The 24829-nt window shown below is 39.7% G+C and overlaps 1 long non-coding RNA gene across 1 annotated transcript in view; it reads right to left on the bottom strand.

Moving 5' to 3' along the window:
• The window catches only part of LOC127059612 (uncharacterized), a 249613-nt gene that overhangs the window by 174517 nt on the left and 50267 nt on the right, over window positions 1-24829 (bottom strand). The window contains exon 3 of the long non-coding RNA XR_007777602.1: window positions 3270-3315. This is a non-coding gene — a long non-coding RNA (uncharacterized LOC127059612). The remainder of the gene's footprint in view (window positions 1-3269; window positions 3316-24829) is intronic.

A 24829-nucleotide genomic window follows, 5' to 3' on the forward strand; every position in this document is an offset into this window, starting at 1 on the left:
TCACCTGCCCATTCCAGCAACAACTATAAGCACTCTTACTTAATTTTAGAAAACAAATAAACAGATTATTTTGGTCTTAGTAAATGGCACTGAAGTAAATCCATTCTTTTGCAACTCTAGGATGCAGGAACAAACACATCTTCTGAAATCATTTATGCTTTAAAAATCAAACCATGCTGATGTAGGGCTTAACCTGCATGAGAGATGGAAGGGGTTGCCAGTGACTTCACTTGGGATTCATTATGTCCTTGTACTATAATTCACACAAGACAGAGACAACCACAGAATCAGCACTGACTTACCTCCCAAACAGGTGATTTTAACAATGACATGACAACTGAAAAATAAACTCCTTGATTTCAGGTTCCCTTCACATTTCTAAAAGCCATATGGCATAAAAGCAACACACCAGATGCATTCTACATTGTTTCCAGAGTATTTTTGGTCAAATAATGTTCTTATATGAGAAAAAATAAGAGAACAAAATGTGTCTGCAAATTTTGGAAATCCTCCCTTAAACTCTCAAGGCTAGAGGATTAAATACTACAATATGCTTAAAGAATATTCTCAAAGCCCCTAAATAGCTGGGTTTCACTCATTTGTACTAATCTAAATCTTCTTGCTGAGGAGAGCACTGAAGCATGACAAGAAGATCCAAAATCCCTGACAGGTAACACACCAGGGTGGAGGGACACTAGCAATAAAAGCTGCATGTTTCAGCAAGATACCCAAACCATTTTCACCAATAAATCAAGAAGGAAATAAAATATACATTAGGTGGTGACTGCACTACTTGAAATTTGTGTTTCTGTATATCTACCTTTGTTTATAATGTTGTATTGAAAGAATCACCATACTGCACTGCATTCTACATGTGCTCTGCAATGGACGTGAGATGGGAGAGAGGAAAAATTATTAAATTCTTGTCAGCTTGTCAGAAATGGTTCCCAACTGTTGTTAGTTACCTTCTGAACCCTAGGAAAGTCTTGTATTAATACAGAGCACAGCTGATCCTTCAACTGATAAGCAATCTGGTATTTCCTGGTACAATAGATTACAAGGCACAATATTTATGACATCTGTGTGATGTAAAAGCATTTAATACATCTGAAAAATCCATCACAAAAGCACAGTAAATGCATAACAGAATACACAATTTTTTACAGGGAATGGCATAAGCAGCTAAGTTAGGAAAAATCTGTAGTAGCTCAACCATTTCCAAAGAGAAAAAGGAAAAAAACAGTTACTGCAGATGATTGGATTTTCAGAGTTGCATGTGAGCATTTTATTTCTGAACACCAATATTTAAACTACTTTTTTCCTTCAGTTTTCTTCCTCAGAGTCAAATGTAAATCAAAACAATCTTAAATGTTTTCATTGGTATAAAAGAATGTGCAAGGAACCCCATGGCAGAGTCCTTTGTATGCTACTAAAATTCAGGAGAAGGCATCTTTCTCTGGCTCTATCTCTTACAGAGGGGTTAATGTGCAAAATGTAACTTTTCACTGGATGAGCACTTCTTGCTTAGCTGTTGAAATACCATCATGCACTTAACAGAAATAAGAAAACACTTTCTTTCTCATTAAGTGAGTCCTGAAGAACTTGCCTGCAGAAATCTCAGAGTGCACAGTGATATGAAGGTGGCACCAGAGCCTCTCAAACCTGGAGTTCTGTCCAGCCCTGCCACCACGTGAATCTCCCCAGAGGAGGGATGTGACAGGGACCAGGAGCCAGCAGGCAGCTCCTTGGGCTGACATTGCCTCTCATGGTACTTCTCCCCAGCCACCTCTACTAGCACACCCCAGTTAATGCACTGCCTTCCACAGCTCTTTTCTTCACTGCATTTTATGTTCTGCACTGCTGTCACTCCCTTATAAAGAGGCAGATTGTGCACAGAGCAGAAAAAAATTTTATTTTATTACTGAGCCCAAAAGCCAATTATCAGGAGATAATATAGTCATGCAGTCAGGGCAGAAACATCATTTCCCTTCTCTCCATGGGACCGAACAGGTCTTCAGAATTTTACATTTCATTGATTTGTTTAAAGCTTAAAAATGAATCATCAGGCACAGAACTTCTGTGCAGCACCAAAAGTCTCCTGCTGCAGCCAGTGATGCAGGGCTGGTACAGGACACAGCTGGGATTTCCAAGAGAATTGAAAGCCCTTGACTCAGTGCAAGGCCCAGAGCTTTGCTCCAAGGAGTTGTTTTATTGTGCTTGCTCAAGTTCCTGTGCAAGAGGTCTTCAGCCTCTCCATGATAAGAGATGTCCAGATTTGGCTTTGACATATATCAAAAAAATATAATTTTTAGCTATGTTCTATTAAGGGACAAAAATAATGAAATTACTTCCCATATTGGGCTTAAGGGGCGCCAAATCAGCCGAATTAGGACTCTTTCAAAAGGAGTTTTGAAGATATAACCATTTAAAGAACAAGATGGTGTTCAATCTCAGTTGGTAAAAATACATGGGAATAATGTATGCAATCATGTTAATAATTACATGTAATGTATGTAATGATGTAAATAATGCTTTACATAAACCAAATCCATTCCTTTACACTGAAATATCTGAAAGCTGTTGCAAAACAAGACCTCACAACTCAGTTATTTAAATTTGATCTTTTATAAAACAAACAAAACATAGTTTATGACTCTCCTTTAAACAGATCTCCAAAATATGCAAATGCATTTTATTTCTTGAAGCTGCCATCTGCATGACAACTTAGAAACAGTTTTCACCTTTTCCAAATAATTTGGACATTCTTTTATTATCTTTTTTTAAACATATTTTCCTCCTCTATCAGGACTGAAATATTTGTAGCACTGATGAGCCTTATGACAACTGTAAATCATGTTGAAATCCATCTATTCATGCAATGAATCCAGCACTACTGTAGAACATAAACATGCCTTTGTTCCAAAAGTGAAACAATATTTCACCAGGCCTAGAAAGGGAGAAGTTAACAACCACTTTGGCTCTGCTTATTGCAGCAATCATTTCTGTTCTAGGCTGAACACTGGAAGAATGGCTTAGTGGCAAATTGGTTACATTTCCAGTATGTAAACTACATCACCAGATCAAGTAGAAAGAACACCCTTTATTAAGGGATTCTGGTTTTAACTGGGTTTTTACCAATTTATCCTCAGTCATGAATTCAGAAATCAATTTCCAACCCCATTTATAAACTCAGGGTTGTTATATAAGTGTACACAACACTGGCACACGTGCCTGTGAAACACTGAAAGAAGAAACAGCCATCACCTTACCAGACCCATTCTCCCCTGGATTTGTGCTGCAATTGCTCTCTTGATGCTGCAGAAATAAAAGAGAGGGAATAAATTCAGAAGGAAAAACAACCATTGTACTCTTATCCACTATATTTCCATTATAACAATCCATTAGTGTTGTCATCTGAGAAGTAATGGCATCAGACCTGACCTTAACCTTCTAATTCTGGGGCAATATCTCCAGAGCAATTCAATGTAAATGACATCCACACACACACAAGTGCATACACAAAAATCTCTGAAGTCTTCTCTGTGTATCCATGACTGTTTACAAATTTCTGACTCTTTACAAGAACAAAAATTGCTCTCCTCAGATGTATTAGTTCAATGCCATCAGTAGAAATCACACTGGACATGCAGATGACATCTGACTTCAGCACTCCCCTGGGATTTACATTCTTGATTAGAATTTGTAAATTACACCATGTGCACATTTAAACATGCAGAAAATAGTGTACAAAGTACAAATTAATACTTCAGAGTACTATCAGATTTATATTAGCTCTGTAAACACACAGCAAAAATGCACATATGTAGGCCAGAGGCAAAAACAGAGTTAATTTAAAATCCCAAAAAAACAACAGGGCAGGAGGGTTTGTTTTCTATTTTGCTGTTTCCATCAGCTGTCTGATGATTTTGCTGACAATCTCCCTTCCCATCACTTTGTGAGTACTCAGAGGAGGTCACCTCCCCTCCTCTCAGGTGCTGAATCCTTGAATTCTCAGCAAACTCCAGCTGATTGTCTGCATGGCATCAGCCACTTCTCATACTGTAACACACACCTTTAGTTTTCTAATCATAGCACTTGTCTGAGTGACAGGACATCAGAAACAGGAAAAGCAAAAACATTCCAAAGCACAGACCTCATCAAATGAGAACAAAGAGGAGAAAGATTGTACTCAGACTTGGGAAAGAATTTGATGGGATCAGACAATCTCATTCCACTGTCAGTCCATAATTTTTCCATGGCTCACACTGTTCACTGTGTGCCCTCAGGGACCCACAGCTGGCCATAAGATCCACTCCCTGACTCCCCTCAGTCCTGACCAGCTGTGAATCACATCTCCTCACACTGGGAGCTCTTAAATCTGCCAGCATTATCCACTTCCCCCCGCAGCCTATGGTGCAGGCACAGATTGTTAATCTCTTGGTATCAAGACAGAAAACATGCTGTCACTTGCTGTGTCCAGCTTTCAGGTTTGAATTCTTTTACTGCTTGCAAAAGCTGTCTGCCCTGTGCTGTTGATTGCAGTAATTGATTCAAATATCTCATTTAAATACACAAGTCTGCTCTGCCTGGGTGATTTGTTCCATCCTTGAGCAAGCTGGTCCATGGGAGGTGCCCTGCCCATTGCAGGGGGGTGGAACCAGAGGAGCTTTAAGGTCCCTACAACCCAAACTCTTCTGAAGTGCTGATTTTGAGTTCTGGAAGGCACCTGTGCCTTTCTTTATTAGTGGTTTTGGTTTTTTTTCCTTGGAAGAGGGACAGAGTCACTGTTCCATCAATAAAGGCCTCAGGTCTCAAGCTTTACATTCAACAAAATAAGGCACTGCCAGGAAGAGGGGGCTTAGCTGGGTACAGCAGTCCTGAGCCAGCCTTGGCTTTGTCCTCCCACAAAATGAGAATGTTGTTAGCTAGAAGAACAATCCTCCTAAGACAATAACTGCAGACTGAAGACAACCAAATCCAAAACCACCCTAAATTAGAGGTATTAACAGCTTGCATCTACATTGTGCATATAAAAATGCAAGGGTAGGTTCTACAAGGTATTGCTTTACAGCTTAGAGCAGGGGAGACAGAAGAGAAACAGAAGTTAGAATTCTACTGATAACTGGGAAAGATCTTTGGGTTTCCCTTACATCCTTAACCAACTACAATGTAAATTCCTCAGCTGCTCTCCTAGCAGAGTTCTGTGTGTTTTCCTACACAAATAAAAACTCTGAGGGCTAAAATCCCCCTGCTGTTCTTCAGCTGTCAACTCTCCCTTTCTGTACTTTTTGGCTCTAAAAATATTTAAACAATAGCCTGATTCTCAACAGGGCTTTGCTTGGCTAATTGAGCACAATAATGTACATGAGCAGCTTTTTTGTTCACAGCATTCCCAGGTGAACTGGGTCAGCTCTAATTACCAGCTAAAACATTTCCATAAGTACAGAATTAAAATGGTATCTGGGCAAGCCTGATCTGCTTCTCCTGTTATCCCTGCAGATGTGGGCAGGAATGGTTTTGAACACCTATGGTGGAAATTTCTACATGTGATCAAGGAATCCAGACTTCCCAGCCAGCACAGGGAAACAGGCAGTGCAAGCCTGAGTGTCCCTTTTCCAGTGAGCACCTTCAGCTGAGATGGTTTGCATGACAGAAACCCCTTCCTCTGCTGGCTGGGAGCTGAGTGCCACAGGCAGCTCTGAGTGCACACTCCTGCCATCCTCAGTCACACAAAACCTGCCCCAGCACAGCCTCCTGCTGGCTTTCACAAAGCTCACTGACAGCTCTGCTCAGGACATTTCATTTAACTAATGAACGACAAATTCATTTCAAAGATGAATTTGTTACTTATTAGATAAATAAAACAAAACTGATTTTTTTATTTAACTAAAAACTGTTAACTGGTTTGGGTTGCTTGGCTTAGGAGAAGCTTTCCTCAGAGGCTGGTGGATAGGAGCTGAGCAAATCTCACTGTTTCCTTAGCACCACCACCCCATGCTCCTAAAGAGCCAAGGCCAATCCCAGAGAACATGTGATTCATGTCTTTATAAAGCTCCAGGCCTCAGGCTGTACTTAAGTGGTACTGGAAGAGAATGGTGAGACAAGAACAGAAACCCAGCTAGCTTGTGGCAAAAAAATGTACCAGCAGAGAGGGACTGTTCTTTCTAAAAGCCCAAACAAAACACAGGTTCTTGTGGCTCCTGGTAGCAAAGAGAGATAGTAAAAAACCTAAAAGTTTTATTCTTACTTTCTACTGATGGATTTTCTTCGTACTGGCATGAGTGATACATGAGTTTCCAAATATCAAGGGCTGCTTTATACCTTCTTCTTTTCACCCTGGTTAACTAAGAGAAACAAACCCACTTGAATCAGAACTTTTTTCTTCTTTCTTCATTTTAGCTTCTGAAAGCAAACTGTCATTTTTTCATGACGACAGAAAGAAGGTATAATGAAAGATAAATAGGCACACACAGCAAAGGACTGAGGCATAGAAAAGGCATTTGCCTTGAAACAAATATTCCATGCACATGTTTGATTGTGGGTGCAATTTGCAATCCTAGCATGGTATTGCACACTCCTGTACAATTTAGCAACACATGAGAGATCAAAGTCTCTAAAATGAAACACATGTATTTAACAGAGTGAAATAAGGGATGATAGAGAGAGTCCCTTTTAAATTCCTAACAGGACAGTATTTGTTGGTATTTCTTATCAGCCTACTCTGTGCAGTGCCATAGCTCATTGTATTTTTTTAAAATCCACAGAAATGACACCAAAGCTGCATTTCTCAAACTGTCAATAAGCAACTGGAGTAGCACAAGAGCCACAGTGCAGGTCCCACAAGCCTGCAGTGCTTGGGGGGTGCTGCTGTGTTATAAAATATGTTCTGCTCCAAGCAAGAACGTTCCAAGTCATTAAATGCCAGATCTTCCATGCACAAATAAAAGGCTTCTGAATTCTCCTCCTCAGGATAATGGTATTGATATCCCTTCATGGCTGTTTAGAGTAATAGATGCTAAAGAGTAAAATCAGTAATCCTGTGCTTTATTCCACAGTGCCTGTGGGTGCAGGAGGGTGGGTATGTGCTGAGACACCTCATTAGCTCCTGTTTGTTCTGCTGACTTTTGGATCAGCCTTTGTAGGCCCATATTCCACAAACTGTTTGCAGGCTCAGATTTGTTGTCTTAGCTAGCAGGAGTTCTAACATCATGATAGTGCAAGGATTTCACATCCCCACAGCTCCATACCTCCTTGATGTTTCTCACAGGCAGCTCCTCCAAACACTGACTGCTCCTGGTCCTTGCAGCAGCCATCTGACCTCAGATCCCACCTATCCACTCTTTTATACCACTTGTTCTTATTGCCTACAGGTGTGGCCTGTTAAGATCAGCCCTGCTCCTAATCTTTAGTAATTGGTCCAGCTGTAACTCATTGGGGGATGAGATTGCCTTCTGTACCACCTGCATTCACCCATTCTGTATCCCCCTGCACAGATCAGACTGGATCTCTTTCCAATGCTCACACCAGCCAGGACAGGGACATCAAACCTGACTGCAATGAGGGACTAAACCAGAGAAACTTGTGGAGGTCTTCTTATTCCCCAGAAAAACAAGCCCTTTTCTCTCAGATCTCTTTCCTTTGTTCCCTTTGTGGGACAAGATCGTTAAAACAAATAAAAAGCCCCAGCCTTATCAATGGAGTTGTAAATGCTGCCTACACAGGCATGTCCCCAAGCCTCTCTCTGAACTCATCTGATGAATCCCAGAAAAACTGTTCTCCTTCAGGAATTCTTACAGATGGACTTTCATTCCTAAGTAAATTCATAAATGCTCTCTGGGATTTGTGTTTGCTTTCTGTTGCTCCCATCAGTCTCTGATCATCATTAGTGCTAAATCAATAGGTATCACATTTCTAGGCCAATTACTCTCTAAAACAAATGAAATGAAATTTGTATACATTTCCCACAAGATCCTTGCTTCCTTCTCACAGCTTACTGATTCCATTAGCTGTGCCTGCTCAGCTTTCAAACTTTTACCTAAATCACTCTGTCCATTATTAAACTGAGATGCTCATTCAATATTCCCTGCACCTTTCACAGGACTTTTTATTTGCACATAATTTAAAGTATGACCATGACATTTTTTGCAGAATAATTAAGATGTTCCAAGCCAGCATCCATCCTCACCATCACTTAGACAACTCTAGTTAGTAATTCCTGGAAAAATATAAGGGATTTTTGTTGCAGTCTGGAGACCTATTGCCCAAAGTGCCAGGAGACAAAAAATAAAAATAAAAAAGTGACACAAAATCAATGTCATCATTGTGTGAGCCCATTTTTGACAAACAAATAAAAACACAGACTCAGCTGAGTCAGAGCTGCCATTGACTCTCCTACCCCTGAAAAAGATTATTTTCTTTCAACTTCCTCCCAGGATTTTTCCCCATCCACTGCCTGCAGAAGAAGGTTATCTGCAGGAAAGTCTTTGAAGTTCAGCTCCTCGGGCAAGGCTTTGGCTGTGGGAGGGAGATGAGCTCTAACTCACATCACCCTTCCTCCTCAGAAGTCTTCCTCTCCTCTCCAGGTCTCCTGGGGAGCTCATGCACCTCCTCACTCAGCACGTTCACTTGGCCATGAATTTCCCTTCAGACTGAGGCAGTTCTCTTGCTAAAATCCCTGGGATTTCAGAATGTCCTTGTTCTGTGCTGGATGGAATCCAAAAGCTTTGATGTTTCTTCAGCTAATTAAAAGACAGACAGCCTGCCCCAGAATAACTATCTTTGATAAAAATATAAATTGATCAAAAGAGATTTCTGTCTGGTAAAGAACAGACTATTTCACAGATAGATTTCTTAGATAAGAGACCTAAAATCATAGAAGAGAGCAGCTCTATTATCATCATTATTACAGAGAAGTAAGAAAGAATTCTTACTTTGTGACTCTCTTGGTGTCAGGATCACCAGACACCCTTGGCCACCACCAATTTTCATCCTAATTCCTCCTTGTCTTCAATTAACTGAGTTAGAAAGAGATTCTATGTCCCAAGAGCAAGAAAGGGGCATTGGGGGTCAGGATCCTTGTTAACAGAGCTGAACAAATACCATGAGTTTTTGTGCTGCTGGCCTGGCTGCAGGTTGGCAGACCCAACCCATCCTCAGTGAGATCCCTCTCCTGAGGCATTCCACTGCCCTAAGGACACTCATGGAATCCTGTTTGTAGACAGATCATAAAACACACAGTTAAGCCCAGAGAGAAGCCTGGAAGAAAACTCCAATGTGTAATACAAATTCAGAGGGATAAGGCACAAACCCTGAGTTAGTTGGGCAGCTGGCTCCATAGTGTATATGTGAGGTGGCAGATTTGAGAAAAGCAAATGAAGCCTTGTTGCTACACACATCTACCAAGCAGGCAGGGGAAATGGTGTGAATCATGCTTGGGAACTGCCAGATTAGTGTGCTAATAAGCAAAATGTAGCAATGTCTGATTGCACTATCAGATAAAGCATAATGAACATATCTGGGGCAGCTCCCAACACAGGCAGAGAGCTCAGTGCTCCTGTGCTCTACTAAGGGGGGGAAACTGTTTCATCTGCTGATTAATGAGCAAAGGAATACTGAGAAGTATTTTTATTTAGATGCCAAACTGCAATTTCAGAAATAGCAATGGTGAATGAATGGAGTCAATGAATGGATTTTAAAAAGCCAAGACAAATAAAATTTCAAGATGCCATTTCTCCATTGCTCACTGCTGCTCAGAAAGACTAAAGGAGCTGGGAAGAGGAATGCCAGCATCTGACCACATCACAAAGCCTTTCCCAAAAGCATCTGGGGGAAGCTGAGTGCAGTAAAACTGAATCTGGCTCACTCTTCACTTTCCTGTGTCACTGACAGCTGATTATGGGCTGCGGTTTTCCCCTGGTGTCTGGGAAATGTGCAGCAAATATCACAGCTGCAGGAGGGCTGCAGTGAAGATCTGGGATCTGGGAGCCACTCTAATCCCTGCTGGGAGCAGAACTTGGTAAGGTGTTAGCTGGTTCAAGTGCCTGAAGGAGAAAGAAGTTAAAGCACCAGTGACAGTGCATTCAAGGACACCTCTGTTTTCCAGACAGAGGAGGACATTGGCAGCCAATTTTCCAGCTTGGTTTAAAGAAAATTAAAAGTTCCCTCTGTTTTATCTGAGGAGACCAAGAAAAGCACCAGAGCTAAAAACTGCAATTGTAGGAAAAAGCAAATTTGTCTTTTCTGATTTAGGATGATATACTTTGATCATAACTGGATCTCAAAATATTGTCTCTAACCCAGGTCTTTAATTCAGGCTGTTTGAAACAGAGGCAGTGGAACTTGACTTCTGAAATGTCTACAGAAATATAAACCAAAGACATTTCAATATATCATAGTTCAGAGCCTTATTACAGCAAAGTTTGCATCCATACCACTTTCTTTTTTCCTTTCTGTCCTGTTTTGCCTCCATCTTCCTCTACCACATGCATTTCTTTAAAACTCTTTTAATTCCAGGTTTTGTAGGTATTTATCAGGAGCTTTAGAGACAGAACACATTAATTTCTGTTCCTCCTCTTATGTTAAGGATAAAGGTACAGCTACAAAAGCACTGAGCTGTGCTTGCATTGCATTCCATGCCTACACAATGTAATTGTTTCCTAACAGAGAATTGTCAATGACAGGTAAGAGATCTGGCCACAATTTTTGCTTGACCTCTACTTAAATATCTCTCTCTGGGAGAGAGATATTTAAAATAATATTATATTTATAATGATATTAGACAATGAAATATTTGTGAGGGTCTCATTAGGCATGTAATATTTACATTTGCCAATCTTCTTTTCATTCTTGATGCCAATACAATTAAATTAACCTTAATACACAACAAACAGAAGGCTTACAAAGTCATCAAGGTATTTTTTTTAACCTATCAATTTATAAATTAACTAAATAATTTCCCAAACTTTGTTTATCTAGTTCTTTGTAGCCAAATCACAGGTTATGCACATTAATCTGTGCAGACTCTGACTTTCAATTTTATCATTCCCAGGAGTATGTCCAGGTAGGACACTTTAAGCCTGGCACTCTTAATGCCATTATTGCTGTCCTCAGCCACCAGGCCAGAACCTTTCATTTTGTCTCTCCATTTTTGCCATGAGGTAAAAGTATTTTTCAACCTGTCCTGCTTCCAAATATATTTTATCTCTGAAAAACCTTTGATATTAAAGACAAAATAGCCTCTCTTAAAATTAGTAACTCCAATGGCTCACAAAGGAATTCTTCTATGAATGAAAACTACTTGCATAAGGACGTGCAAGATCTGTCCCTTGGACTTTATCTAAGAACCTGCCACAAGAAGGTGGAAAAATGAATAGACAAAAGTCACATTTATTTCTTCTTTTCTGATCCTGTACAGGACTTCCAGACATTGCCAGCAGGTGAGCTTTGCCTCACTCTAAAAAGTGCTTTTATTAAAAGGACATACTGACAGTATTTTTCTTATAATTTAGCAATCTTTTTATTAAAGCATTCAACCATGCTGTTCCATTCTGAAGAACTTCAATTAATGTGTCTGAGTCCTCAGGATTTTTCAAGTGAAACTCGTGGATTAGGAAAGTACCTTGGACAGAGCCTCCAAAAACTGTATTTCTCTTCAAACACATAAAGCAAATTCATTATGTACTTCAAGAAGGTTTAGTTTCCATCACAGGAAAAATATTCAAAAGGAAAAATATATTTTAAAGGTCCATTAAAACTGACGCATTATCCTAATATTTACAGATATTGGCCAATTGAATCTTTTAGCATTACATTTAGGATTACATTTGGATCTTTATTTTGCAGCAATCACAGTGGTAAATAAAGGCATGGTATGATTATCTTAAATTTTGTTTGGATTTATTTATATAGTTTGAAATGTCAAACAGCATTACTTGTTATTATATATTAACTCAGTGTAATTAACTTTGGCTGTAGCTCAATGCTAGGAGTGTAACCATGGAAAAATGGTGGATTCCCTGACTCCAGTAATGCACATGGTTTATACTCTTAGGATTTGGAAAACTCCATCTGATTGGAACAGCAGCAACAATGAACACCACAGCAGCTGTTTTCCAGCTGAGCTAGAGGGATTTCTGTGGTGTTGTGCAAAAAAGGGTCTCATGATGGTTTGATGCATTGTTCTTAGGGGTCTCAGGATGAGGGAAGAGACAAGAATGTTGACTCCATGTTTCAGAAGGTTTGATTTATTATTTTATGATATATATTATACTAAAACTATACTAAAAGAACAGAAGAAAGGATTTCATCAGAAGGCTTAGCTAAGAATAGAAAAGGAATGAATAACAAAGGTTTGTCTCTGACCGAGACAGTCTGGACAGCTGGGCTGGGATTGGCCATTAATTAGAAACAACCAGATGAGACCAATCCCAGATCCACCTGGTGCATCCCACAGCAGCAGAGAATCATTGTTTACAGTTTGTTCCTGAGGCCTGTCAGCTTCTCAGGAGGGAAAAATCCTAAGGAAAGGATTTTCCATAGAACATGTGGGTGACATCGGTTGAGGTTCCTGATGCACCAGAGCTGAACCCTGGCTCCTCCTCCTTTTACTGGAGAGAGCAGAAGGTTCACTGTGCTTGTCTTTGCACACAAACAGTGATTTTAGTGTCATATTCAGTAAGCTAATGAACAACAAAGTAATTAATTAATTCCTTGGATTTTTTTAAAAAGAAAAAACAAAATATAGGGCACCTGATTGGTCACATTTTGCGGTTTGAACAGCACAGTCAAGGTCACTTGTAATTGTCTGCAATTTCCATGCAGCAGGCTGAGCACACTGGGACTCCAAAGCATTTCCCAGATATCAGAATCCATTCTCTCATTTTTTCCCAACTATAAATTAGAAAATACTTTCATCAGATAACTAAAATAATTTTACAAGGTTATACATCAAGTCACCTTAGGCAACTGGATGAAATGACACTGAAACAAATTCTTCTAGACAAAGAAGCCAATGGAAATCCCTTCTAGAATATGAAAATAATCTATATCAAAATGATTAATTACTCTAACCTAAATTAAATTAATCCAGTACATGGATTGTTTCTACGTGAAAAGAAACATCAGCTTAAAAGCTGAATATTCAAAATTCTCTTTCCAACAGACAGGTTGGTTTAAAAAGAAGTGGAATTTCCAGCAGCTTGAAAGAGCATCTTGCACTTGTCATTAGTTGTTTTTCCCTTTTATTACCTGTTTCTGCTTTTAAGGTTGAGTCACAGTTGTCACTTTGCTTTCTTGATGAACAATCTATTAAGAATGTTTTTTCATGTGCAGTGTAATAAGCATCCCTTTAGTTTGACTCATGGGTTGTCAATGTGCATTTCATTTACTCAAGTGTAAGCTCACAGTATATGTTCTCAAAAGAAAAATGGGAAGGAAAGGTAAAAATAAAGTTCGAACTTTGAATGGTAGGATGACTTTGAATCAGTACCTGTGAGGTATCTTACCTATTACATTATTTTCTACTGTGTTCTAATATCTAATATAGTCTACAGGTACTGAATCATTTTCTGTTGGGTTAGATGCCACACTGAACTCCTAATGTGGCCTTAGCAGCATAACTATTTCAATCTGCTGAAATAGAACTAGAAATTCTCTCCCCTAAGTGTGGTAGGGGTGGAGGAGCTGCACTTAAATGGGTCATATTAAAAATTCTTCTCTTTATCAGTTTCTACTGATTGGCTCCACAGCAACTGCCTCTGAACTAATTACAAAATTATAAATATTTATAGGATGACCCTAGGAACAAGATGCTGCTGCCTCCTTGCTTAAGTGACTGCTGAACTTATTCCATCCCGGAGGGGAAGAGTCCTGCAATTTATCTGCATCACCTGCCTGATCTACTACCCAGGACTGCACAGAGGCCTTCAAGCACAGCATTGCAAAGTTCACATACACACAACAACAGCTGTGCTTCATGCAAAAAGAGGAACTTCCTCTTTCCAGCACACTAATATTCCAGCTACCAAGCCTGTGAAACACAAATTCTTACATTTTCACCTGCCTTGATCCATCTGTCTCCTAATTTTCACAGCAGACTGACACACTGCCTTGACTCACTGCCTCACAGGATAAATATTTCTCCACCCCTCCCTAAGAAAAGTGTGTTTGAAAAGGCATAATTGTAAGGTAACAGAAAACCCTCTGTGGAGTCAAACTGGATTCTGTATATCAGGCCTAGTGAAAGAATAAGATGGTGTAGAATGATCAAATGATCATTTTGCCATGGAGGCTCTCTGAGCTGTTATAAAAAGCACCACAGATAACAACACTGATATTTCATAATGCTCTTGTGTCCTCAAGACAGAGCTGCCCTTGCTCAGCTCCATTTACCACTTCCACACTGACACACAAAGGAAATTTTCTGATTCTCAAAACCTCAGTCACTGCAGACCTTTCTGCTTTAATATCTCCAGAAGAGCTTGGGGATTCTTTTATCCCTCCTAACTTTTAAAAATACTTCACTCCAACTTTTGTCTGCACCAAGAGAAAACCAGACATTTGTGAGCAGGATCAAGGCACGACAGGGAACCACTGTAACCCAACTTCAAGTCACACTTCTGCAGAGAAGTCTTAGAAGCTTAATGCTGAGAATTTCCATCCTTTTGTGAGCTTGAGTCGCACCAGGAAAATCTAATGTAGCTTTTGACTGGAAAACTAGGCAGGTATTCACCTTAGACACAGCCCATACACAGAGTCTGAACCCACAGCACTAAGGCAGTAGGATCTTGGGCTGCATGAATGCAGGATCAGACCCATATGCTATTTTGTTTGTGGCAGTAAGACTGGCCTATGTCTATGAAATCTAGCTAAAAGAAGGCTCTAAATTCCTAGAATACTTAGCAGTTATTAAATATTAACTGTATCAGGATATTCAGATTAATGTGATGGAGCAAGACCCTCAAAAGAGAGGAAAAACAACCTTTTGTTGTCCCTTAGTCATGTGGAAAATAACTATCAAACAGAAGTCTTGCTTTTACCCTGAAAATTTTCCCAGATGTAGGCTGTTTCAGACTGCTAAGAACTGAAGTTTCAGCAATTCAGCTGTCAATGATTACTAAAGAAAGAAATTGTCATGTAAAAAGTGGCCAAAATTACATCTCGTCTTCACAGAAAATTGTTCTGATAGATTGTGCCTTGAGTCCAAGTCACCCTGAAGACTAACATGAATAATAAATGTTAGGATTCAAGAAAATAATTCCTATCCATTGTTAATTTTGCAGCTATTGTACCTGAGTGGGGATTGGCACAGGCTTTCAGCCCTGCTCTCTCCTTTCCAAGAGGTGAAAATGGCCCTGCTCAGCATCACAGGGGTGAGCACAGTCAGTGCATCCCTTTGGGGCAGGACCTGTTATCACAGGAGTCACTCAGCTGTGGGAAACTGTCTGATCTCTGTCTGGTCTGGGTTGGAAAGGACCTTGAAGCTCATCCTGCTCCACCCCTGCCATGGCAGGGACACCTTCCACTGTCCCAGGGTGCTCCAAACCCTGTCCAGCCTGGCCTGGGACACTGCCAGGGCCTTACACCCTCACAGGGAAGAATTTGTAACATCTAATATAAATCTCCTGCCTGTGTAAGAGGTCACTCTCTGTTTTTTATGACCCCTTTATGTGCTGGAAGGTCCTGGAAGGTCTCCCCAGAGCTTTCTCTTCTCCAGACTAAGCTCCCTCAGCCATCTGTGTAGGAGAGGAGCTCCAGCCCTCTGAGCAGGAGCACCTTCCTCAGCCTATAAAAAAACTAGACTTATAATGCATAAAATCAATATATTACTATGTTATTTTATTCAAGGAAGTTTATGAGCTGATCATAAAAAGTGATTATTTAGGCTTTTTTAAAAAAGGCTATTTATAAAAGGCTATTTAGAAAAAGCCTTTTCTGCTAAGGGGATCTATTTGCTTGTGGCAAAATAGATCATAAAGCCCATCCATGACTCCATGACCTATTCACTACCTGAACATAAGGCTGAGGGATTTAGCATATTCACAATACCTAAATCTATGTCATATTGGATAGAAAAGCAGGATATCCTCAGATATTTAGACCCTGCAGGGCATGCATCTGTATCAGCATACCAACTTTACTGAATGAATAAAATGAAGGGTGTATTTGATCTACATGCATTTGTCATTCTTTTAATTTATGAGAGCTTATTCATAAAGTCATTATCAATTTTTACTTCTTCACCACGTAATAGCAAATCTGGAGCTAATATCAGAACAAAAGTGCACTGCATGTAAAAGAATAATTGTTTCAGTGCTAGTATATAATGATGATTGTGTCTCATTTCATGTTTGATTGAACAGTGATGGAAGAATAAAATCTGAAGCTTGCATTCAGTCTAAAACACAGCACAGCCCTGGCTGAAGTTTGTGCTTTGACAGAAGATCTTCATCCACTTCATGTGGTCAAGAAATTTCCACTTTTAAATAACAGTGGAAAGGGTGTATATATAAAAGAGTTCTGGCTCCATTGTGGATCTAGCATTCTCTGCTTAAACTACAGCCATCCTTACTTTGCATTCAAACACTCAAATTCTTTATGTTCCAAGCATTCCCTGTTCCATACAAGCAGCAGCATGAGTGAACTCAAGGTCAGCCCCTTGATCACCTTTGTCACATCTAAAATCTCTCTTTCAGAAAAATTAAAGTGACAGAAGAAGCTTTAAGGATCAGGCTGCACTGTAGGTAAAGGAAGTGGTTCCTGGATCCAAATGTTTGCTGAAGTAAACAAAAGTTTACTTTTGTTTCCATGTGGGAAGCAAAAATCAGGAGTACACTGTGTAGGTTATTTTCTTGTACTTTATCAAACTTGATTTTCATATAAAGGCAACTCAGATATTTCAGCCAGAGGGAATTTGTGGATGAGGGAAGCAAGAAAGTTATGAAGTAATTTGCAGAGTTCAGCTGCTCCATAGCATAACCAGGGCCTGCAGGAGTATGGATGACAACTATTCAACATGAAACCAGTACATTCAAACAAATTTAAACACACATGGTATGGCTAAATAATTCCTATTGGCATATACCCTGACTGATGACTGAGGGATAGATATCAATTTCCTTCAACTATTAGGTAATAAAAGATCATAATTCTAAAAGCTGAACATATATCACCTGAGTAATTAATATATTCTATCAATTGGGATATAATTGTTACCTTATTTTTGTTCCATTTCAAGTCATTTCCCACACTAACAAAAAGCACTATTAGTCAGCTCTTCCTTTTATAACACAGGCCTATCTACATAAAAATGTAAACTTGGGGAGAACAATACATTTAGAACTAAGATCAGAAGTTACTTGCAAAAAATACTTCAATAAAAATTAAATGGTAGGGTAATAAAGGAGCTTCCTAAAGAATGAGATGACAACTTTGGCAAGGCTATCAGATAAGCACAGGCCACTGTATTTCTTCATAAATCAATAATATTAGTGCCTAACTAACTTTAGCACCACCAGAATTAATTGTTAAACATTCCAGTCCTTCAGGACCCTGACACAAGCCAGGCTGCAGGTTGCTGTGCCCGAGGGCTGAAACTCTTTAGTCCTGGGTTCCCCTGGTGAGTGTTTGATGCTTGCTGGCTGAACTCATTCTGTCAGCAGAGCAGTTGGTATTTCACACTGAATTCTAACTGTACTTCAAGGACAAGGCATCTGATCAAAGGGTGCCACAAATCTTCACTGTGGACGACAGATAGGAAATGGTAAAGTATTATTTATGTGAATGGCCATTATGAATTTGAGATGCTTTTCTAAGCCATTTTGTCATTACCCATTCCCATTTTAAATAACCCCCAATTCCTGGCATTGCAGTTATCCTTCAACTGCACAATATTAAAGCTGAACAGTCTGAGACCAGCATGAGCTACCACATACACCCAGACATGTGTTTGAAGTATTTTTTTAGCTGAATGAAGGAAAGAGTAATGAGACAGAACAATCAGGGAGGAAAATAAATCCTTGGCTGAGGTCTGTTCTGGGGAGAGAACATGACACTGATCGAGAGCACTGTGGTTGATGTGTGCTCCAGGTAAACAAGCACACTGCTCCACTCAGCTCTGCACATCAAGCATGCATGTAAATCAGTAATGTTCTTTCATTTAGAGGAAAATCATATGTGAAACATGACTGATTAAAACCCCCACCAGAATCACAGTAAATGAGCTCAAGAAAGTGGGCATGAAAAGTCAGATGTAATTCTGTACAAGTAAATTTATCTGTGAAATATTTTTCTTTGACAATGTTTCTTTACAGTCCTGAAATTTGTTTAATTGCTCAATATTGTCTGAGGAAAATTTCATAAACAGCTGAAAATGGCATTTATACAAACTAAATAAAACAAAGTAATGGCTTGGAGATCATGACACAAGTTTTTGTGTGTATAACATCACCAGAGCAGAATTTCCATGCTTCAAAAACAGATCAATAGTTATGAAAGTGTTGAGGGCTTAAGAACTTCTGCCAAAAATGTCATTTACTGAACCACTCAATGCAGCAATGAGAAATGCATTTTCTACCACTCTGGTAGTCCCTTCCAATGAACTAAACTGGAGGAGTTAGAACTGAACAGAGTCCTTACAGTGGAGTACACAATATCTTTACCTAAGATAACACCTGCACCAGTGTACACTGCAATTTAAATTATGAGTTGTCATAAAAATAATGTGCTCAAATGCAGAGGAATTATGAAGATACTCTGAGTTCTGGCCCAAAACTTCTAAATGTCAGAGTTTTTACAGCTGGATCAGACTGGCAGAGGCTAACAAAGAAAACACCCTGCCATACATGCCTGGTGTTAGAGGAAGCACATCTCTGCTTGGTGACATCCCAATGGCACAGCAGCTGGGCACTGTCCCCTTGATTTATGCTCCTTGTCTTCGCTCCCATCTCGGTGAGGCTGCACCCCAGAATCTGGCTGGGACCAGGCTGAGTCAAAGCAAAATGGCAACAGCTCCAGAGGAAATTTCTGAATAATCCCACTGGATTATAGCTCTGCCACCATTCTGCAAATTAATAACCACTAGGAATCAGCAGGAGATCTGTTTGCACTGACTCTTCAGAATTAAAGATTTTCAAAAAATCTAATCTAATGCTAATCTGAAGGGACAAATGCCTCCACTGAAAAAACTCAAATGGTATTGCTAGAAGTGGATGGAACAACAATCACCAATCCTTCAGTTTTCACATCTTTTAGATTAACTCTAGAGGAGATATCATAACTCATTTCCATCTACAAAACTTTGAAAGTGCTAAAGAACCTGTGGATTTTAGTCTGGCTGTTAGGATGTTTGAGAACATGAGATCACATTGACTGGTACCAACATTTAGAAAATTTCTGGTTCAAAACAGGACCAAACTGAAGGTGAAACAAGTTAAAGATACACACAAACTGACTGAAAAACAACTGCAACAAACCACATCTAATTGACTGAATTGGACTTTTATTAGACCATTTTTCCTTTGAATCTTTCTGGTTTTAAACTTAGATAATTTCAGATATTTTCTAGAAACATAATAATCAATGCAATTTTGCAATAGAAAAAATTCATATAAAGTGTAAAAAATTTTAAGGGATCCAAATATAAAGGAATAATATCTTAGACTCTGAGCAGCTCGAGTGAGGAATATGTTCATACATCAAAGTCAAGGGGAAAAGAGCTCAGATACTGAGGCTATGGAGAAGAATTAATGGGAAAAGGCAGCTCTGTGGAAGAGCTGCAGCTTAGTCTTAAAATCTGCAGGTTGCTTGCTAACTATCATATCCAATCCCTGAGCCAGATTTGCACAGCTATAAACAACTGCTGATTAATTTCCATTTCTGAATGCATTATAAGGCAGGCAGGTTGAGAGGGTACCTTTCAAGTTTACCCTACAAATAAGGAACCATGTTTTTGTACCATTCTCACATCTTCCCTTTCATCTTGGTTGTTCCTCATGTTTCTGTAGTTATTTTCATCTTTCTCCCATTATAGCTGTTTAATGCTAATGAGACAGCACTTGATCCCCCCTAAGTACATCAATGTGCTTTTTTTGTGTGAATATCAAATGCCTGCACTCACATTACAGAAATACATGGCCCAGGTAGCCATGAAAAGACACTTAATTCTTTGATAGTAAAGGGGACTTACACTTTTGCTGTTTGTCATCCCAGAAAAGAACAAGGAGAAAGGAGAAAGACAGTTACAGAGTCCAGGAGAAAATTCTTTCCTTCTAGAATGACTAAACCAGGTGGGAAGGAAAGGATGTAAATATGAATGGAAGAGAATCACTATCAGGGTGTCACTACAGGGACTCATAAGCAGACCACTGCATGTCTTTATGTCTGCATTAATTCAGAGTCATTTGGGGTCAATGGGAGAAGTCTTGGTGGATTTTCCAGCATTCAGAGAAAGCTGTGGTTCTGGAAGGAACCACAGTGCCACTGCTTGCCCCTTCTCCACGACAGGTCCATGGGAGGTGTGCACACCTTGTGTAGAACAGCTGTCAAAGCTGACAGCTAAAGTCACACCAGCACATGACAGAGCCTGAGCCAGCTCACAGAGAAACCAACAATCAAACTCACACTTCCACTGGAGCACTTCCAATGAGACTTTCTTTAGGTCCCTGTAACTTACAGGGACTCTTCTGAACAAGAGTGGAACATGCTGATGTGAAGATAAACTCAGAAAAATTCACTTATGGTAAAAACACAAAGAGGATTTAAGTCCATGAAATAATCTTGATTCATGGTAGAAGCTCTCAGTGACTGACCTCTGAAAGTTTGGTATTTCAATGTACAAAATGCTTATCTCTTGCCTCAGCCAGTTCAAAAGTAGAACTGCTCTCAACTCGACTTCCTGAATTAGTAGTGGACTGCTTGATGTACTCTTAATATCTGCAGACTATTCCCTTGCACTGGAGAGGAACAGTCCTGGTCCACTGGCTTACCCTGAAATGTTCTGAACCTGCCATGCATTTAGAGTTCAAATTAAGGTCATTGAGAAGCTGACATGCTACTTTGGCCCTCACTCAGTGAACTCAATGTCTGCACACAGGAAACTGAGCTTAATGATCTGTTTCTCTAGGTGTTTCTTATACTGGTACACCAAATGATGCTTAAAAAGAGAGTGCAAATACTTTTCATTTGTAATATATTTATAAATTGTTATCTGTCAGGTCAAAGCACTAAAGTCAGGCTAAATAAATCTGTTCTGTAGCATTGTGAGCAGGGAGGAATGCTCCTCCAGGATGCAGAGATGTTAAGAAATTGACTGAACCTGTTTTCTGAATTGTTTTGTTTTTGTTTTTTTCCCTCAGTGAGAGTCATGAAAAGGTCAGTCTTTTAATAGCATGCAAAACAACAAAAAGCATTGTCCACAGCAGGCAGAAGAGATGGCCAGAAACACAAACTGAGGCTTGCTGAAAGCTCTCTATCAGAAGTGCTTCACTTCACCAGTAAAGGACATCAGGGTTTCTGGGCAATAGGACCAAGGAGGAGGCAAGCAGCACCAACACTCTGCACTCACAGCAGCATTCCTCTGGCCCCAGGACCTCACCTCCTCCCCAGCTGTTTGCAGCCATCATTCTGGCTGCTACTGAGGACTGCAAGCACTTCCAGAAGAACACTGTCAAATCTGACTCCTGAGTCAGGGGGCAGTGAATTAAATGCAAAAATATCACCTCACACCACGGACATTAAATCATAATCAATTAAGTTTGGCTTCACATTATTATTTGCTTAATTCTGAAATATGACACGCAGGCTGAGCACAAATGGATCCTCTGTCATCTCTGCTTTACAAGGCCAAGCACAGAAAAGCCTCACTCTGCTTTCTGTCAACGGAACTTTAATGATCTGACTTCCAAATTATTTCCAATTTTTTGAGTTAATTTAGTTGGAAAAATTCTACCTAGTTCACAGAACCCTACACAGCTACAGCATGTAGCTTGGAAAGCTTCCACTTCCAAATGATAGACAGACCACCATGCAAATGAGAAAAATGACTAATGCTTTCCTCGGATTCTTGTGAAACACTCAGCTCCTTGAAATGTCACACCAAGGATGAGAAAACAGTGATCACACTTTTACCCCCCTCCCCATGTCTTTTACAAGTATTAACTTGATCATGACTTCTCAGCAATAAATGAAATCCACCCTCCATAGTAAGTGTTCAAGCCTGATCAGAACCACAGGCTTCTACAGGTGTACAAGCTGTCAGGTTCTCCTAGGAAGCCAGAAGAATGTGGAAGGAGGAAATCAGGCAGGCCAGGTCACTGGGACAAAAATCCATGAATATTTTTATCATCATTTGCTGTCACTTTTCAGTCCTCTGAGCTGCCTTGAGAGAGAAGGTCTCTGGTTCACCCATCTTTGGGTCTGTCATGTCCCCAGGGAGATCTGTCTCATGATGTCAGACATTAAACTTGGCAGTCTATGTTCTTCATGCCTCCCCTGATTTTTCTCAGCTCTACTGACTACTCATTTATTAGATCTTTTGACTTATTTAGAGATTTTCATTGGGATTTTACTTATCTCTCAACATTGAACAAATAAACTTTCACTGGCATCTGCTGGGTGAGAGGGAAGGGAATTAAATAGGGTTGTTTTTGTTGCCCTACATAAATTTTACTGGTACTAATCAATAAAAATTTTACTTGCAGCACTCAGGAGGACACAGTTTAACTATAACAAGTGGCAAAAGGAATGCAGAGAAGAGGCATTATTTCTGAAGCTGAAGGTAAGATCACATGAGATTGTTTTCTTTGGACTATTTGTGCCAAGCTACCACATACAGGAGATACAACTCTCACTCATGGAAGACATGTAGAAGTGATTATGATTGAGCTGCTTTGTGCTTTTTGAGCCAATTCATGAGGTGAAGAAATCACAACAGAAATAATTGCCTTTCCAAAGCAGTCTTCCTGCAGGTGAAATGACAAGGAAAAGAAAGTCAAAACAAAAGGAAAGATTCTAAATAGCCTCACTTCAGCTCTTTCAGAATTAAACTCCACAACCACAAAAAGATCCAACTAGAGTCTACAGTGAAAATATACAAAATTTTCAAAAGAGGATGTGGGGTGTAGGTTCACTACATACTAAGAAGGTTTTTCTTTACCCATCCCCATTGCAATGATGGCAGAGGCACAGCTTTTGTAATTTTTTTTTCCATCTGTTGAATGTAAATATACATCCCAAAAATGGAAGCATTTTAACATGTTTTAAAAATGGAGAAGTGAGAGGATGGTATCATGCACTTCAAGTTAAAGAGATCATGTGTGAAGGTAGCTGGAGCAAATAGGAACTGCAAATGTGTAGCCATTAATCATTGTATCAGTACAAAGTTTCTTTGGGAGCTATGAATTTCAACTGAATCTCTGGATAAGATAGGGAAACCTTCCTTTCCTACACCACCTTAAAAGCCTGTGCTGGAACAAAGTTGAAGAGAAAATTATTTATATAGATCTTTAATTGCAATATGGGACATAATAAGCTGAGCCAAAAGAAGTTTTCATTATGCCAGAAAAAATAGATAATACCATTATTTCTTTTGCAGCAGTATCAGGAGAACACAGCAGGAAATACTCTTCAGACACCACGAAAAAGACCCCAAAGAATTTATGCTGGGTTCCCTAAATGCTAGGAAAGGCAAGGACTGTGGTACAGACACATTGTGGCAATTCACGAGTTCAGGTGTGAGAGCTGTCTGAGACAGGCTAAAGCATTTAATACAGTACAGAAAGGGGGCAGGGAAGGTTGGGGTCCCCATTTCTGTGTGATCTGGAGCACTGATGACCAGACTGAGGTACTGTCCCTAACAACTTTTTGGGGTTTGACCATAAGTGATGCTTTGTCCATCAGACTCCTCACAGCTCTGACAACAAAGCAGGATGAAAAAATTGAACACCAGAGACAGACTAGGACACAGGAGAAATCTCAAAGGGTAAAGATGCTACTCCAACATATCTTTTATTCTTCTGTTAAAACATGAGAAGTATCATTGCAGTTACAGCAGAGACCTGCACTGCTAAAAAGGTAAAAACAGTCACCCAGTCAGATCCAGAGTCTGGAATGGGACTGTAGAGCATCACTCTTATTAGGAACTGAAGAGTTTGTGCTGTCAAATTTAGGTCATTTGTCCTTCAGGAACAGATAAGACTCTAATTTGACCCCAGAGTAACCTGCTGGTTTGTCACCCTTCCTCAGAGAGGAAAAAGACTAATTTGTTCACTGCAGTGAAAGGGGCAGAGGAACCCAGCTATGCAGTGTTTATTTGGCTGGGCAGCAAACAAAATAAATGCAATTTTGTTATTTTGGCACTAATCTCAGCTTTCTATTATGGCCAAACCAAATGCTGTATTTAAAGAGATAATTTAATTAAGTTCATTCCTCTCCAGTTGCAGGCCAGATTGGTATCACTGCCATAATGCAATGTTGAGAGGATACTTAGTTTGCAAAAATCACTGCTTTGTTGTGTTTTGGGGTGTGGTATTATTATTATTAAATTATGCTGACTTTAATTTATTAACAGTTCTATTTGCTGCACATTTCGGTTTTAGTGCAAAAAATACTAAATAGCACTGTGCTAAACTGCAGGACAAATTATTACCACATGAACTGCTGAGTATTTATATTCCAGGTGGTCTTTAGAAGGCATTTGTCCAGCTGCACCTCTTTTCACGTTATGTTTAGGACATGGCTCAATTTCTGAGGGTCAGACTCATTTTCAGAGCAAGCATTTACAATCATTTTCCCCCACGGTGAGGGACTGAAAGGAATAATGGGAGACACAGCTTTG

This window comes from Serinus canaria, chromosome 4A (genome assembly GCF_022539315.1).
Source record: "Serinus canaria isolate serCan28SL12 chromosome 4A, serCan2020, whole genome shotgun sequence".
In the NCBI taxonomy this organism is placed as follows: Eukaryota; Metazoa; Chordata; class Aves; order Passeriformes; family Fringillidae; genus Serinus; species Serinus canaria.